Genomic DNA, 15,548 nt, shown 5'->3' on the forward strand with positions numbered 1-15,548 from the left:
GGGTATTAGATTAGGAAATGAGACACTTAAAGTAGTAAAGGAGTTTTGCTATTTGGGGAGCAAAATAACTGATGATGGTCGAAGTAGAGAGGATATAAAATGTAGACTGGCAATGGGAAGGAAAGCGTTTCTGAAGAGGAGAAATTTGTTAACATCGAGTATTGATTTAAGTGTTAGGAAGTCGTTTCTGAAAGGACGATAAATAGTTTACACAAGAAGAGAATAGAAGTTTTCAAAATATTGTGCTACAGAATAATGCTGAAGATTAGATGGGTAGATCACATAACTAATGAGGAGGTATTGAATGGGAGTGGGGAGAGGAGAAGTTTGTGGCACAACTTGACTAGAAGAAGGGATCGGTTAGTAGGACATGTTCTGAGGCATCAAGGGATCACCAATTTAGTATTAGAGGGCAGCGTGGACGGTAAAAATCGTAGAGGGAGACCAAGAGATGAATACACCAAGCAGATCGAGAAGAATGTAGGTTACAGTAGGTACTGGGAGATGAAGACGCTAGCACAGGATAGAGCAGCGTGGAGAGCTGCATCAAACCAGTCTCAGGACTGAAGACCACAACAACAACAAGCACTCACAGTAACAACAACACAAACCATCTTTCTAACAAAAGAAAACAGTTTATTATGAACTCACTTTCCACCCAGATGCATCCTGGTGATTCTTCAGTGACGCAATCACTAAATCCGAAGTTAAAACCACTCAATATGCCTAAAATAACAAATACTAGGTGTAAATAAATCACACCGAACCGACCGAGTGGGCCATACCGAAACCTAAAACCTCTTGGTACAGTTGACCAAAAATCGGCGGGCGGACTGATCGGTAACAGGTCTCAGAAGTTTACAGAATAGCAACTTCGGATAAAGAACCGAAAAAGACGTCACTACGGGTAACCTACCGCACCGATCGGTATGAACGATACAGATAGGGCCCGATAGGCGCCGTGAGGCAGTCTTGTATTGCTATCTCGTTCAAACAGTGTGGCAATGTTTCCGGGCTCCCTTGGCTGCCCACAGTGGAACAATTCCTTTCTGTTTCATTTAAGTATATGGCCCGCGGAAATACGGTTTGCAACATTATTTTTGGCATTGCCTAATGTTCCGAAAATTTCGCGATTTACATCTAGCATATAAATAGAGTGAGTCTGTTGGTTCATTGAGATATCTATTAATTTTTTCACGTACATAAGCAGGTTGTTTTGCTTGTGGGCTTCATGCCTCAGCTCTTCATTTTATACAACAATATATAACAGTGACTCTAATTGGGCACCACGCCATAATCTTCCTTCTAAAAAGAAAACTATATATGTTTCTGAATTACTAAAGTAATATAGAGTGTGCTAAAGTACTGTTGACCTTTTTGGAAGAAAAAGTGTCCTGTGGCTTATCGTGGCCTTCTATTATTAATCATCTATGGATTCAGTATACTGTGGAGTCCCTTGCCAATAGCTGTAACTCTGGTATCGATCGCACTTTGTGAAGTCGTTTGGTGTGTCGGTTGCGTTGCTTGTAGTTGACTGTGTTGTTTTTGTTTGTGTTGCGATATGGTGTCAAGTGTTAGTGCTGTGTATAAACTTTCTCCGCTGTCAGTCAGCCACTCATACTAGGTGCGTAAACACAGAGTAAATATTTTGAAATGAGACTCCTTGCTTACTATATTTTACTGAATCAATTTTAAGTGAAATCAATATAGCTGGCGATTTAGTGAACGTACCGTCTAATTTTACTAAACTCAGTGACTGTGTTTTTGTTACAAGTAAGACACTGTTAATTTTGGTACTATCACATACGTGTATGCTAGGCAAATTTTTACCATTTTAGGTAACGAAACAAGGTGAGAAAACTGCACTGTGCTTCGTGGCATTTCAGCAGATATGTAATTGGACGTGAAAGTGTTGAACAAATATTTGGGAATCGTACATTACATTATACTAGATCATAATATAGGTCCTCCAAAAATCTTATTTCGAATGAATTTTAGTAAACATTTCTATAAACACCGCCGTAAAGTTAGATGCATTCTTTACAGCCCCAGAGTGCATGAAATAGCTTCCTCGAAGTAGTATCTAGTCCAGAATATCACACTATAAAAACGTAATAGTTTTTTTCGCAGCCTCAGTGATGGAACCTATAGGCAGTTTACCGGTGTCTTACTTGGAGCAAAGCTCGTGTCTATGCTTTCAATTTAATTGAGTAGACGTGTTGCGTAAGTCACCAGAGCTACTCATCGGATATCACAATATACTTATTGGGATAAGATCTGTTACGGTGAGATCCTTGTTTTACCAAACTTCCGTGGGACTGTAGGATTTTCAGAATATTGATTACATCACAGTAATCTGTGATCTGCCGTAGGAACACAGTTATATGTGGGATACGAAATAGTATGTACGCCGCTTTTATCTGTAATAGTGTTACTTCAGCTGTGTTATTAATATGTTTATAACACACGCTGTGAGCGGATGACAGTGTTTACCTTGTGATTGAAAGAAATTCTCAACATTTCGAAAGTGTTGCATCATATAATTATATGATAATCTTTTCTTCCAATGGTTTCTATCACAAGCGTGTTTTTTAAAATCTCTGCCGACCAACTAGGATCACAGAACAGTCTCAGTTCCTCCTCTTTCCTTGTTGTTTTCTATTTTTCCACTTCTCTTTCATCTTCTTCCCATTTTGTCATTTGCTTTCTTCCATCCACTGATTCTTTGATATTATTTCTTTCTAGATCTTTTCTTGTTTCTGTAATCCATGCTATTGTAGATTTCTTCTTCCAGAAATACAGGAATATTTGTTTTGTGAGCTTGTTTTCATTCATCTGGTATAGGTGTACAGAAAGGATTAATCTTCGTTTAGTCATTACTTCTGATATTTTCTCAATATTTTTGTAAATCTCCTCATTGTTTCTCATTTTCCAGCCATATATAGTTTGTATTTCACCTATTATTTTTCTGACTAGGCCTATACATCTTTAAAGTTCCTCTTATGCTGTCCCGCTTATAGTTCATTGTTAAGCATTCATATCCATATAAATATTGTAGCCATACCACTGTGGTATAGAGTTACTGTTTTTTTTTTTAGCTATGCATTTTGTGTTGTCAATATTCTTTGTCAAGTGATATGCTCACTCTGTTTGGTTATCTCTTACATCCACTGCAAACCATTCTAGTCCATTCTGTTGCATAGTTTCTCCAAGGTATTTGAGTTTACTTACTTGCTCTCTTTTTACCTATTTCTGTTTTCCATGAATTTTTGTGCATTTTTTATGTTTGTTTTGAATATTGTTTTTTCAGTTAAAATTTTGAGACTAGTTCTGTTTAGTATTTCATCAAGCTAATTTATTTGAATAACTGTGTCTGTCAGATTTTCTGAGAGCATTGCAAAATTGTCTGCAAAAGCCATGCAGTTTACCTTAATTCCATTTGCTTTCCTTCCTAGAATTATTTGTTCAGTTTTGTGATTCTTGAGCTCCAAACTCCAGATCCTTACAATTTTCTCTAGAACACAGCTAAACAGTAGAGGCAATAAACCATCCCCTTATCTAAAACCAGTTTTTATTTCAAATGGCTGAGATATTTCTCCTATTAATTTAACTTAGTTTCACAAATTATGTTTGCCAACTTTGCTTCAGCACCAGATTCTCAAATGATTTTATCTATTGTTTCTCTGTCTACTGAATCAAATATTTTTTTGAAATCAAGAAATGATACTATTATAGGTTTGCTGGTTAACATTCTGTGGTGAATTATTGATTTTAAGTTAGAAATTGTTCTGTGCAGGATCTTTCCTTTCAAAAATATCCCGGATACTCTCCTAATTGTTAGTGTAAAGTTTCTACAACTCTGTCCAGGAGAATTTTTGATAATATTTTGTATGCCACTTGTGGAAGTGACACTCCTATGAAATTTTTGACATTTTGTTTGTCTCCCTTTTTATGTAGTTGGTGGATTAATGCTATTTTCAGTTTTCCAGATGTTGCAGATCATTTATAATCTTTGGTTCCGACCATTTCAATAATTCTGCTGTAATGGAGTCTTTACTACTTGCTTTGTTGTTTTTGCATGATTTGAGTGCTTCATGAATTTCTTGCTCTGTTGATGGGAAATCTTCCCCTAGATTTTGTGGTATTGCTGGAAATTCGAATTTAACTGTTGAAACTGGACAGTTTAAGAGCCTGTCAAAATTTTTTGATAGTGTTTCACAATTGTCCTTGTTGTTTGGTCCTATTTTGTCATTTCCATCTTTGAAGTTATTTGTATGTGGATTGATTTTTCAGTTTCTGATGGTTGTCAAGGATATAGTCCATGGGCCCATTTCCTTTGAATAAAGAATCAGTAACATGTATATTGATGAGTCAACAAATTGAGATTGGTGAGCTGGAACTCTTTGTTTGGATTCTGAGTTGTGGGGAACTTTTTTTTCCTCTAAGCGTTAAGGAAAAGAGTGATCATTGACAATTTGCACAACTGCATTAGAGAGCGAGTGAAAGATAGAAAGAGAGAGAGAGAAAGAGTGTGTGTGTGTGTGTGTGTGTGTGTGTGTGTGTGTGTGTGTGTGTGTGGTGCAATTTTTTGCACTTACACATCTTTTTTTTAATAATTAACAGATGACTACCATTCTAAATATTTGGCCAAATTCTCAGCAGTTTATTAATCAACCTCCTTACATAATTTATGTTTATTAATGGATAGTTCTTCGACCATTTTTAAAGGCTTTATTTGTTGATTGAAGTAAAACCGTGAATTGATTCTCTGCAACTTATAAGGCAGCGAGTTTTGAGAATTACGTAGATCTCTGTACTACAATTTTTTTCTGTATTAGAGATTCTTGCCTTTAGAGTATGTCCTGTCTTTTAATTTTAACTTGCTGAGGTGGCACAATGTCTGAGTTTTGGGTTCAAATTGTGCTTTCCATGAATCACTTAAACTGAATGCTGGGTACCAGAACACAAGTTTTGTAAAACCAAGTGCCAGCCTCAGCCAGGTGCCAGAAAACTTAGGCCAGCTATGCAGGGACTTTGAGAAGGAAGATCAGGTAATTATAGTTGGATGAGCAGGAAACAACCTGGCTATGGATCCAAGATACAGTATTAGGAGTGACCTGGATAAAACAGGAGCAGAAACTGAGCACACAAATGTGGGGTTTGTGGAGGTCTTTCAGCACCATGATCAACCCTGGGTAAACACTGCTGCAAGGCATGTTAACCCTGAGCTGAACAGGATGCTTCAGACACTGGCAAAATCTCACATAAGTGTTGTTCCAGTAAATGCTATTGGTAGGTGGGGCTACACTACACATGGCCTGCACTTGAATAGGATGGAGAACAATAATTTAGTTTCTCTATTAGCAGAAACTGTAAGGGGGTCCACAGTCATACAAAGGTTGATCCCTGTGGTTAATGGGTCCAGGCAGACAGGTTTTTTTAGGTTAAAGTCAAAGTCCAGAAAGATGACAATCAAGATAAATAGAATAAAAGAAACTTCATGTACAGTAAATAGGGGTAAAGCTAAGGGCAGTATCAACTTACTTCATCAAAATATCAGGGGAATAAAAAATAAAGTAGATGAGCTATTAGTGTGTTTAGATGATCTCAAAAATAAGAATGAGATTGATATAGGGGCCTACTCTGTCTGTCTGAACACCATGTAACTATGGGCATGGATAGTGTCAGTATAAGTGGGTATAATTTAGCAGCTTACACTTGTAGATCTAGGATGGATAAAGGAGGAGTTGCCATTTTCATAAAACAAGGGTATAAAAGCAAAACTGTAGAAGTAAGCAAATTTTGTGTTGATGAGCACTTTGATGTTTGTGCATGTGAGCTTCAGCTACATAATGTAATATTTACATTAGCAACTGTGTACAGGTCCCCATTAGGAGATTGGGAGCTGTTATGTTGTCTGTCAGACAGAAAGAAAGTTATTAATATGTGGTGATTTCAGTGTAAACTTTCTAGGTAATTCCGATAGGAAAAACAAACTAGAAGTGTTATTAACAACATATAACTTAGAATCAGTGATCAATTTCCCTACACATATAGCTCAAGACAGTAGCACACTAATAGATAATGTATTTGTACAGAAAGAGGATGTAGAACAAACACATGCTTTCCCTGTGGTAAATGGATTGTCAGACCATGAAGCACAACTGATTAACTTTCAAAACCTAACAGGGTGTACAGTTTGGAAACCATTATGTAAAAGTGTGAGGTTGCTCAACCCGGTATTTATAGAGAACTTCAGAGAAAGCTTAAGAAGTGTTAATTGGGGAGATGTATAGAATGAGCCAAATGCTAATGATAAATGCAACATATTTCTTGATAAATTTATATCCCTTTTTGAACATTGTTTCCTAAAGAAAATTACTAAATGTAACACCACACACTTTTCAAAGAAACCGTGGATTACAACTGGTATTAAAGTGTCTTCAGGAAAAAAAGAAAACTGTATGAGACAGCAAGAACTAGTAAAGATCCAGAAGTACTTTTATACTATAAAAATTATTGTAACATACTGAGAAAAGTTGTGAGGAAATCTAGAAATATGTATGTTAGAGAAGAAATTAACAACTCCAACAATAAAATCAAATCAATATGTAATGTTATTAGAAGGGAGACAGGAAAAGTAACCACTGGGGTAGGTAGTATTACTATTAAAGAGAACGAGACCATCCTAACCAACAGTACACAAGTAGCTACTGTATTTAACAACCATTTCTTAAGTGTAGGACAAAAAATTGGTGAAGTTCAAAAGAAAAAGCCAGGCAGTACATGGAAGAGTCTGTTTTGAAAATATTTAGTCAGATTAAGTTTCACCTAACAACCTCTTCTGAAATAAGTAAAATTATTAAATCTTTAAAAAATAAATGTTCTATTGGAGTAGATGACATCTCTATTAAGATATTAAAACAATGTGGAGCAATTACAGCTGATGTTCTGAGTCACATATGTAATGCATCACTAACTCAAGGTATTTTCCCAGATAGGTTAAAATATGCCATTGTCAGGCCTCTCTACAAAAAGGGGGACACCACAGATGTCAATAATTATTGGCCAGTATCCTTGCTTACAGCATTTTCAAAAACCTTCGAGAAAGTAATGTACTCAAGAGTGGTTAGTCATTTCAACAGTAATGGGATACTTAGCAAATCACAGTTCGGATTTCAAATATGCTGTTCAACTGAGACAGCAATATACAATTTCTCTGTCCACATAATAGAGTCTTTAAATAATAAAATGTCACCAATAGGAATTTTTCTGTTACTTGTTCAAAGCATTTGATTATGTGAACCATGACATTATGTTACAGAAATTACAATTCTACGGTATAAATGGAATAGCATATGAGTGGTTTAAGTCATACCTACAGAACAGGAAGCAAAAAGTTTCCTTATATGGGTAAAGTGATTTAAATAAGTTTTCCACTTCATCTAACTGGAGTGAAATTACATTAGGTGTTCCACAGGGTCAATCATGGGTCCCTTCTATTCTTGATATATGTGAACGACCTCCCTTCCTATCTGAAACACTGTTTGCTGATGATACAAGCATCATTATTAATGCAGAAAAAGAGACTCCAATTGAAAATGATACAAATAAGGTCTTTGGAAAAGTCATTAATTGGTTTTCTGCAAATGGGCTTGCTGTAAACTTTGGGGGAAAAAAAACAAAAAAAAAAAAAATAACAAAACAGTACATCCAATTTTCTGCTGCAAAATGTACAGTTTCTTCAATAAATATAACACAACGGAAATCAGTAGACATGGTAGAGCATACTAAATTTTTGGGTGTACATATAGATGAGAATCTTAATTGGAAAATTCATATTTTGGATCTTCTAAAGCGACTAGGTTCAGCAACTTTTGCAATCAGAATAATTGCCAATTTTGAGGATAAAGAAATTAGTAAGCTAACATACTTTGCATACTTTCACTCTCTGATGTCATACAGAATAATATTTTGGGGTAACACAACATTTAGACAAAAAGTATTCACTGCTCAGAAGAAAGTGGTTAGAATAATGTGTGGGGTTCATAGTCGCACATCTTGTAGGCATCTTTTTAAAATATTGGGAATTCTTACAACAGCCTCACAGTACATTTACTCACTAATGAAATTTGTTCTCAACAACATGGACCAGTTTAAAAACAACAGTGACATTAATGATTATAATACCAGAAAAAAGAAAGACTTACACTATCCTTTACTCAACCTATCTTTGGCACAGAAAGGGGTAAAATATGGTGCTATAAAAATTTTTGATAAATTTCCAGATGAAATAAAATGTCTGACAGACAGCAGTAATAGCTTCAAAAATAAATTGAAATCGTATATCCTTGACAACTCCTACACCATAGATAAATTCTTGAATAGGAATAAATAAATCTATAAATATAGTATATGCATTTTGTGCCATTTAAGGGAGTGGGGTAAATATATATCTAAAAACAAATATGATGTGACTTACCAAACGAAAGCGCTGGCACGTCGATAGACACACAAACATACACACAAAATTCTAGCTTTCGCAACCAACGGTTGCTTCGTCAGGAAAGAGGGAAGGAGAGGGAAAGACGAAAGGATGTGGGTTTTAAGGGAGAGGGTAAGGAGTCATTCCAATCCCGGGAGCGGAAAGACTTATCTTAGGGGGAAAAAAAGGAGGGGTATACACGCGCGCGCGCGCGCGCGCACACACACACACACACACACACACACACACACACACACACACACACACACACAGATATATATATATATATATATATGTGTGTGTGTGTGAAAAATGTTGTTTCATATGTAAATTTCTTGTGCACTTGATACATTCCACATCATAACGGCTACCATACCGTGCAATTGATCAATGGAACAAGCAACCAACTAACAAACTAATGAGCTGAGGTTGTTATTGTGAGGGAGGACATGTCTGATTTCCTTTCCCATGCCTCTCCAATTTGAGTTTGATTTCGTTGTGAACAGAACATTTCCCCATGGTCCCCCTTCCTTGTTTTTAGATGATTTGGAGATGTGATTTATGTATTACTGTTTTGTATAACTGTTTTCTCTCAGTGGAAGGAATAAATTGGTGCTCACTGCAAAGAGGAAGCATTGAGTCTCACACAGGCACAATGAAAATAATACTAGATATATTTCGGATTGTGGACAAAGTTTTTGTTTGGAAGTGGAAAAACTCTCACACAAGAACAATTATCACTAGCATGGCCTCTGTCTTCAGGCACTGAGTTCAGTCAGGCCTTAGTGCCCAGAGACAGTAATCGTATATGTGTGTGTGTGTGAATGTTTGAGAGCTCTAATTCTGAGGAAGGATCTTGTCCAAAAGCTTAAATATTTCTAGTATTGTTTTTTGTTGTGTCTGTCAGCAAACTCAAAGCATCGTCTGTGTTATGAGTAGCAATCTACCCTTTCAATGTTGTTATTCCATTATGACCTTTTCATTGTTTTGAAGATAAACAGGGTCGACAGAAGCGTCCGATCCAACGCTTCGGCTTTGACCCGTGACATAAGGGTGTTGTCGCGTGTGACATCATGACGGCGTGGAGTTTGGTTTGAGTGTGGCTGTCTCCAGTTCCGTTTTATCTTATTTTATTTACTTTTCTGATCTGTTCGTTCTATCTCGTGAGATTTTTTTTTTTATTTAAAAACACTTATTACTTATTTTAATTATCAGTTTCCTCGAATTTCTGTTTTAGTTTATTATATTTATCTTTCTGATCTGTTCGTTCTATCCCGTGAGATTTTTTTTTTTTTTTTTTTTTTTTTTTTTTTTTTTTTTTTTTTTTTTTTTTTTTTTTTTTTAAGACAAAAAACACTAATCAGCTACTGAAGCATCTTTATCTTCTATGGGTTGCAGGGGTTTCGACCCCTGGGGAGGTGAGTGGGTATTCATGCATGGCTGTCTTCACTTACACGTTGTAGCTACGCAAGGCGTCTAAATTTGTTTATATTTAGTTTGCCCCCCCCCCCCCCCCCACCACCCAAAACACCCCATTTCCCGCGCTTGTCCCGTTAGTGTCATTAGGCTTCTTGTGGAAAGTGTGTGTTTTTGTTTCCGCCATATTTGTGACGTCATGGGTCAAAGCAGACGGGTGGGATCGGACGCTTCTGTATTTCCGATAAACATTATATGCTTATAAAAATTTCAGATAAATACTGCACCCATATGGATTTAAAAAAGTAATAAAAAAAACTGTTCATAATTACTGAAAATGGGTTGGTGACAGGTTGGGAAGCACACAAATGAGATTGAAATTGTCACTAATTTTTTGGAAAATGTCCTTCCTTGGAGCACAAAACATGCATCATGCTTGACATTGTTCAGCAGTCCAAACTAACTCTCAGCTCAGTCACCTATGTCTGATGATATGAGAGGAAACATGGTGGGCAAGGGAAGATTGGGTGATAGCTTGGGAGGGGAGGTGCAACAAGAGATTGAAATAGGAATGTTTCACCAGTGAGTGCACCTTGGTTCATGCAGGACAGATTGTGTGGTGGCATACTCTGTGTGTGTGTGTGTGTGTGTGTGTGTGTGTGTGTGTCCTTTGATACAATACCTACCTACTAATTAGTCTTCTTCTTTCTTTACCTTGAACTATAACTCTTCTACATAATTGGTAACTGGGCAATTCCTTGCCAAGTGGTTTGATATCGAGAAATGTTCCCACATGACCATCATGTATTTTGATGAAATTTTGTATGAACATTGACACATGTTCTCAATGAACACTGGTGAAGTTTCAGTTTTGGAAATTCAATACTTTTGGAGATACAGTCACTTGTTTAAGACCATAGCACAGCTTTCTATAGTGCGTCCTTGAATTTTCAGCAACTTTGAGATGAGATATCTCTGTAAGTATTTGCATGAAAGAAACAAAACTTGGCCATCTCATACAACTTTTAGAGCTCTTTAAAGTAAAATCTTAAGAAAAGGATTTCTGAGCAATTTTCATATAGATAATTTGAAGCAAAGTTGGACGAAAAAATAGCTGTTTGAAAAAAAACGCGAACTTTTAGTTTTTTAAATCTCCATAAGTAATTGTGGGATGTACATGAAACTTTGCACACCATACCTCACCAACACAAGGTCTCAGAATATAAAATTTCGTTCTCCTATTGCTTTCCATTATTTCACAAATCTAGGGTGAAGTTGACGATTTTTCAAAAAGTGCTAAAAATGGGTATTTTTAGTCAAATTTTTCAGAAAAGTGTTTTCTCCAAACTCTTCTAAACTATGGTCATTAGAAAGAGCATATTCTAAACTATCTAGAAAAGTGGATTTGGTTTTGCAATGCAAGCATATAAGGCCCTAAAAAGTAGCATCATCAAAGAGGCGCACTGGAAGTTTGAACACATTTTTCTGGCACTCAAATTATACCTGAAACCTTTTATTATGCCTAATAAATGTTTATTAGTGCCTTGAATAATTGAAGTAAAAAGATATGGTAAATAGACAATGAGACTGTCAGAAAAACTTGAAAACTACGAGAAGTAGCCCTTCTGCTTTTATCGTAAGTGTTCAGCTGCATAAAACTCTTCTCACTAGTAGTAGTAAAAAAAAAAAAAAAAAGGGAGAGAGAGAGAGAGAGAGAATCATAAAGAATTCAATGAATAGTAGCTTCATATTTTTTGTACTTCTCAGAATTGTAAATATTTACAAGTGGAAAATGAAGACCTAATTTTTGGATTCAATTGTATAAAACATTTTTCCAAAAAAGAATCGGTTTGCTTGAATCATGCATCAAGTGATGTAAATTTTCCAATCAATATTGCAGAGATTTTAATACCTAGGTGTTGTAACCTGTGATTTTTTGTTTTTAAGTTATTATGGAAACATGTGAAATTGGTTGGTTAAACATCTAAGAGTTTTAATTTTGTATTTAATCACACTTAAATGTAGCCTACTACCTTGGTAAATACGTAACCACTAGTTTCACAGAGAAAATGCACAAGATTCGCTGTTTATAGAAAATATAATGGCAACAATTACTTTAACAATCAGATTGTTTCATTATTGTGAGCCTTGTTTGAACAATCAGTATTTCAGTGGTGTTTTTGCAGCATAGTGAGTGGGTTCTCTTGACTGAGTGTGGCTTGTTAAGTGATTTGTAAGACCATCAAAGTATGTAATCTAATTTACAAAAAAATGTTTTGATTGTGTCTTTTATAGCATATATCTCTTATTAGATTTTTTCATTGGTATTATACATTGTGTATAATTTCATTCAGTAGCAATTTGTCTGAAATTTAAGTAGATTATAATTTGCACTTAGAGGCCAAATACATTATTTAGTTACTGATTAGTGATGGATGCAGAAGGGAACAGCATACCTTCCTGCTCAGTTGGGCAAGGAGGTTGTGGAACAAAGTGTCATGCCACTTTCTTTGCCAAAAAAGTTGCTTTAAAATGGTTTGCAGATTTTAGTGATGAGAAAAAAGAGTTGTTGGTCCGACGTTCTGAAGCAAAGCTGGACAATACCTCTCATGTTTGCCTACAACATGAAGCCCTGTTGTTGACACGATATGAGAGGTTTAAAAAAAAAAAAAAAAAAAAAAAGCTTCAATCCCTTTGGGAAGGTGAATCATAATGTTAAGGCAGGAATTCGCACTCTTGATACAGAAACAGCTAATAAGGCTTCTGATATGTTGAAGAAGCAGCTTGTTAATAACATAAAGCCAAGTCAGAAAATTTGTCCGGCTTGCAGGACTACCTTAAACAAACACTTGGACGAAGCTTTATCAGCCTCATCATCACATTCTGATGAGGACTTTACACCAAAAGAAGAATTAAATAGTAGCTTATTGTCTATACTTTGCAATGTACGAGAAATGTGTGTTATCTATAAGAATATAAATGGTCCAGAAATAGGGTTCTCAAAGTTTTGTGAACTTAGACCCAAATGGTGTGTAACAGTAGGATCAGCTGGAATGCCTGCAGTTTGCGTCTGTGCAATTCACCAAAATGTTAAGCTTATGCTTAGCGGAGTTGGTATACGTGAAAATTATAAGGAGATTCTCAGCAAGGCAGTTTGCAGTTTGAACTCTAAACAGTGCATGCTACATCGCTGTGAAAGGTGTCCTGGGCCCGAAGCTATAGCATCTGAAATTGCCAGCAATTTCCTAGATCATGAGCCACATGAAGTTGTTGTGTTTAAGCAATGGATACATACCGATCGGGCCACGCTGGACCAGAAGCAAATGGTAGTGGATGAATTTATTGACAATGTAAAAAATAAAATATGGGGTCTGTCATGCCATCATTACATTGCCAAGCATCAAAGCTTGCATCTTAAAGGCGTTAAATGTCATCTGAAAGATGAAGAGCTTGTTGTCCTAATGGATTTTGCAGAAGATTATTCTTTTATCATTCAGGATGCTGTGCAAGGCTGACAATAGTCAAGCAACAATTCATCCATTTATTATCTACTTTCGTCAAAATGAGAAAGTAGAATCTTTAAGTTTTTGCATTATCAGTGATTGTTTGCGGCATGACACTATTACAGTTCACGTTTTTATCAAGGAGCTCATCAAATATATAGAAGCACGGTTTGCACAGATATCCCACATTCATTATTTCAGTGATGGCTCCAGTGCTCAGTATAAAAATTTCAAGAATTTCCTAAATTTGTGCTATCATAAGAGTGATTTTGGAATGACAGCCGAATGGAATTTTTTTGCTACTAGTCACGGGAAATCACCCTGTGATGGGATTGGAGGTACAATAAAGTGGTTAGCAGCAAGAGCAAGCTTGCAACGGCCACTTAATGGACAAATTCTTACTCCCCTAGATCTGTTTCACTTCTGCTCGGAAAACATTAATGGAATTAAATTTGTTTTCGTCAGTAAATATGAAATTGAAAAAAAAATATTGTGTCACAAGAAGAGAGGTTTAAACTTGGACAAACTGTAGCAGGCACTAGAGAAAATCATCACTTTTTACCTATTGATGAAACAACAATTCAGGTCAGCAGAGTTTCAAATGATTGTTCATCTTTTCTAGCTAAAATGGGTCACAGTAATGAAGGAGGCATATTAATGTCTGCTCTCCAACCAGGACAATATGTTGCATGGATCCATGAAAACGTGTGGTGGATTGGGAACATCTGAGAGACCTCCACAGAGCAAAGGGATGCATTAATAAACTTTATGCACCCACATGGTCCAGCAAATTCATTTTATTGGCCACCAAGAAGTGACAAGTGCTGGGTTCCGGAACACCACATTATTGCAGTTATTCCAGCTCCATCAGTAAATTCGTCTGGCCGGCAATACACCATTCCTCTTGATATTCACCAGAAAATTAATGTAGCATATCAAAAATTGAAATTGGTTAGAGGAAACAAATTAAGGAACCCAAGAGTGCCTTATAATTTTACACAGGGCACTTAAATAATTTTACTATCAGGCTTGGGAACCTGTGTAAAAAAAAAACTTATCAGGCTTGGGATCCTGTGGTAAAGAAACCCACCCGTGGCTGTTGTTGCTAAGCTATCGGGCGTGGCCCCTACGGCAATGGGAATGCTGGTTTTCTCAGGTGAAATGAAACTAGCAGTGATTAAGCCACCATGGACCATAGCAACTTATTTATACACTTCTTTTCCATCAGTAAGCTGGTGTTGTTCATTAAACAGGCCACTAATAATTAGATGATTATGCAAATCAATTTTACGATTTACATTCATTCTTAATAATAATTGTGTGTGTGTGTGTGTGTGTGTGTGTGTGTGTGTGTGTGTGTGTGTGTGTGTGTGAGAGAGAGAGAGAGAGAGTTGGGGCGGGGGGGGGGGGAGGTGACAATTAAGAAAAAACATTGTTTCTATTTTTATTCTTTTGCTATTCGGACTTAAGCTAGGTCCTATTCATCAGGACTTCTTATTTCACTTTTCCCAGACATTAATAAACATGTATAAGGCAAAATAAAAGATTTCAGGTATAATTTGAGTGCCAGAAAAATGTGTTCAATCTTCCAGTGCGCCTCTTTGATGATGCTACTTTTTAGGGCCTTATATGCTTGCATTGCAAAACCAAATCCACTTTTCTAGATAGTTTAGAATATGCTCTTTCTAATGACCATAGTTTAGAAGAGTTTGGAGAAAACACTTTTTTGAAAAATTTGACTAAAAATACCCATTTTTAGCACTTTTTAAAAAATCGTTAACTTTACCCTAGATTTGTGAAATAATGGAAAGCAATAGGAGAATGAAATTTTATATTCTGAGACCTTGTGTTGGTGAGTTATGGTGTGCAAAGTTTCATGTACATCCCACAATTACTTTTGGAGATATAAAAAACTAAAGTTCGCGTTTTTTTTCAAACAGCTATTTTTTCGCCCAAATTTGCTTCAAATTATCTATATGAAAATTGCTCATAAATCCTTTTCTTAAGATTTTACTTTAAAGAGCTCTAAAAGTTGTATAAGATGGGCAAGTTTTGTTTCTTTTATGCAAATACTTACAGAGATATCTCATCTCAAAGTTGCTGAAAATTCAAGGACAGCACTATAGAGAGCTGTGCTATGGTGT

At 36.1% G+C, this 15,548-nt stretch overlaps 1 protein-coding gene across 3 annotated transcripts in view; it reads left to right on the forward strand.

Annotated features, from left to right (window-relative positions):
• The first annotated feature begins 1,491 nt into the window (after window positions 1–1,491).
• LOC126470218 (ATP-dependent helicase brm) overlaps window positions 1,492–15,548 on the forward strand; it is a 386,916-nt gene continuing 372,859 nt past the window's right edge. For all 3 annotated transcript variants that reach the window (XM_050097899.1, XM_050097901.1, XM_050097900.1), the window contains exon 1: window positions 1,492–1,624. The gene's annotated coding sequence lies outside the window, so the exon portion shown is untranslated. The remainder of the gene's footprint in view (window positions 1,625–15,548) is intronic.

The sequence above is a fragment of the Schistocerca serialis genome, chromosome 3 (genome assembly GCF_023864345.2).
Source record: "Schistocerca serialis cubense isolate TAMUIC-IGC-003099 chromosome 3, iqSchSeri2.2, whole genome shotgun sequence".
In the NCBI taxonomy this organism is placed as follows: Eukaryota; Metazoa; Arthropoda; class Insecta; order Orthoptera; family Acrididae; genus Schistocerca; species Schistocerca serialis.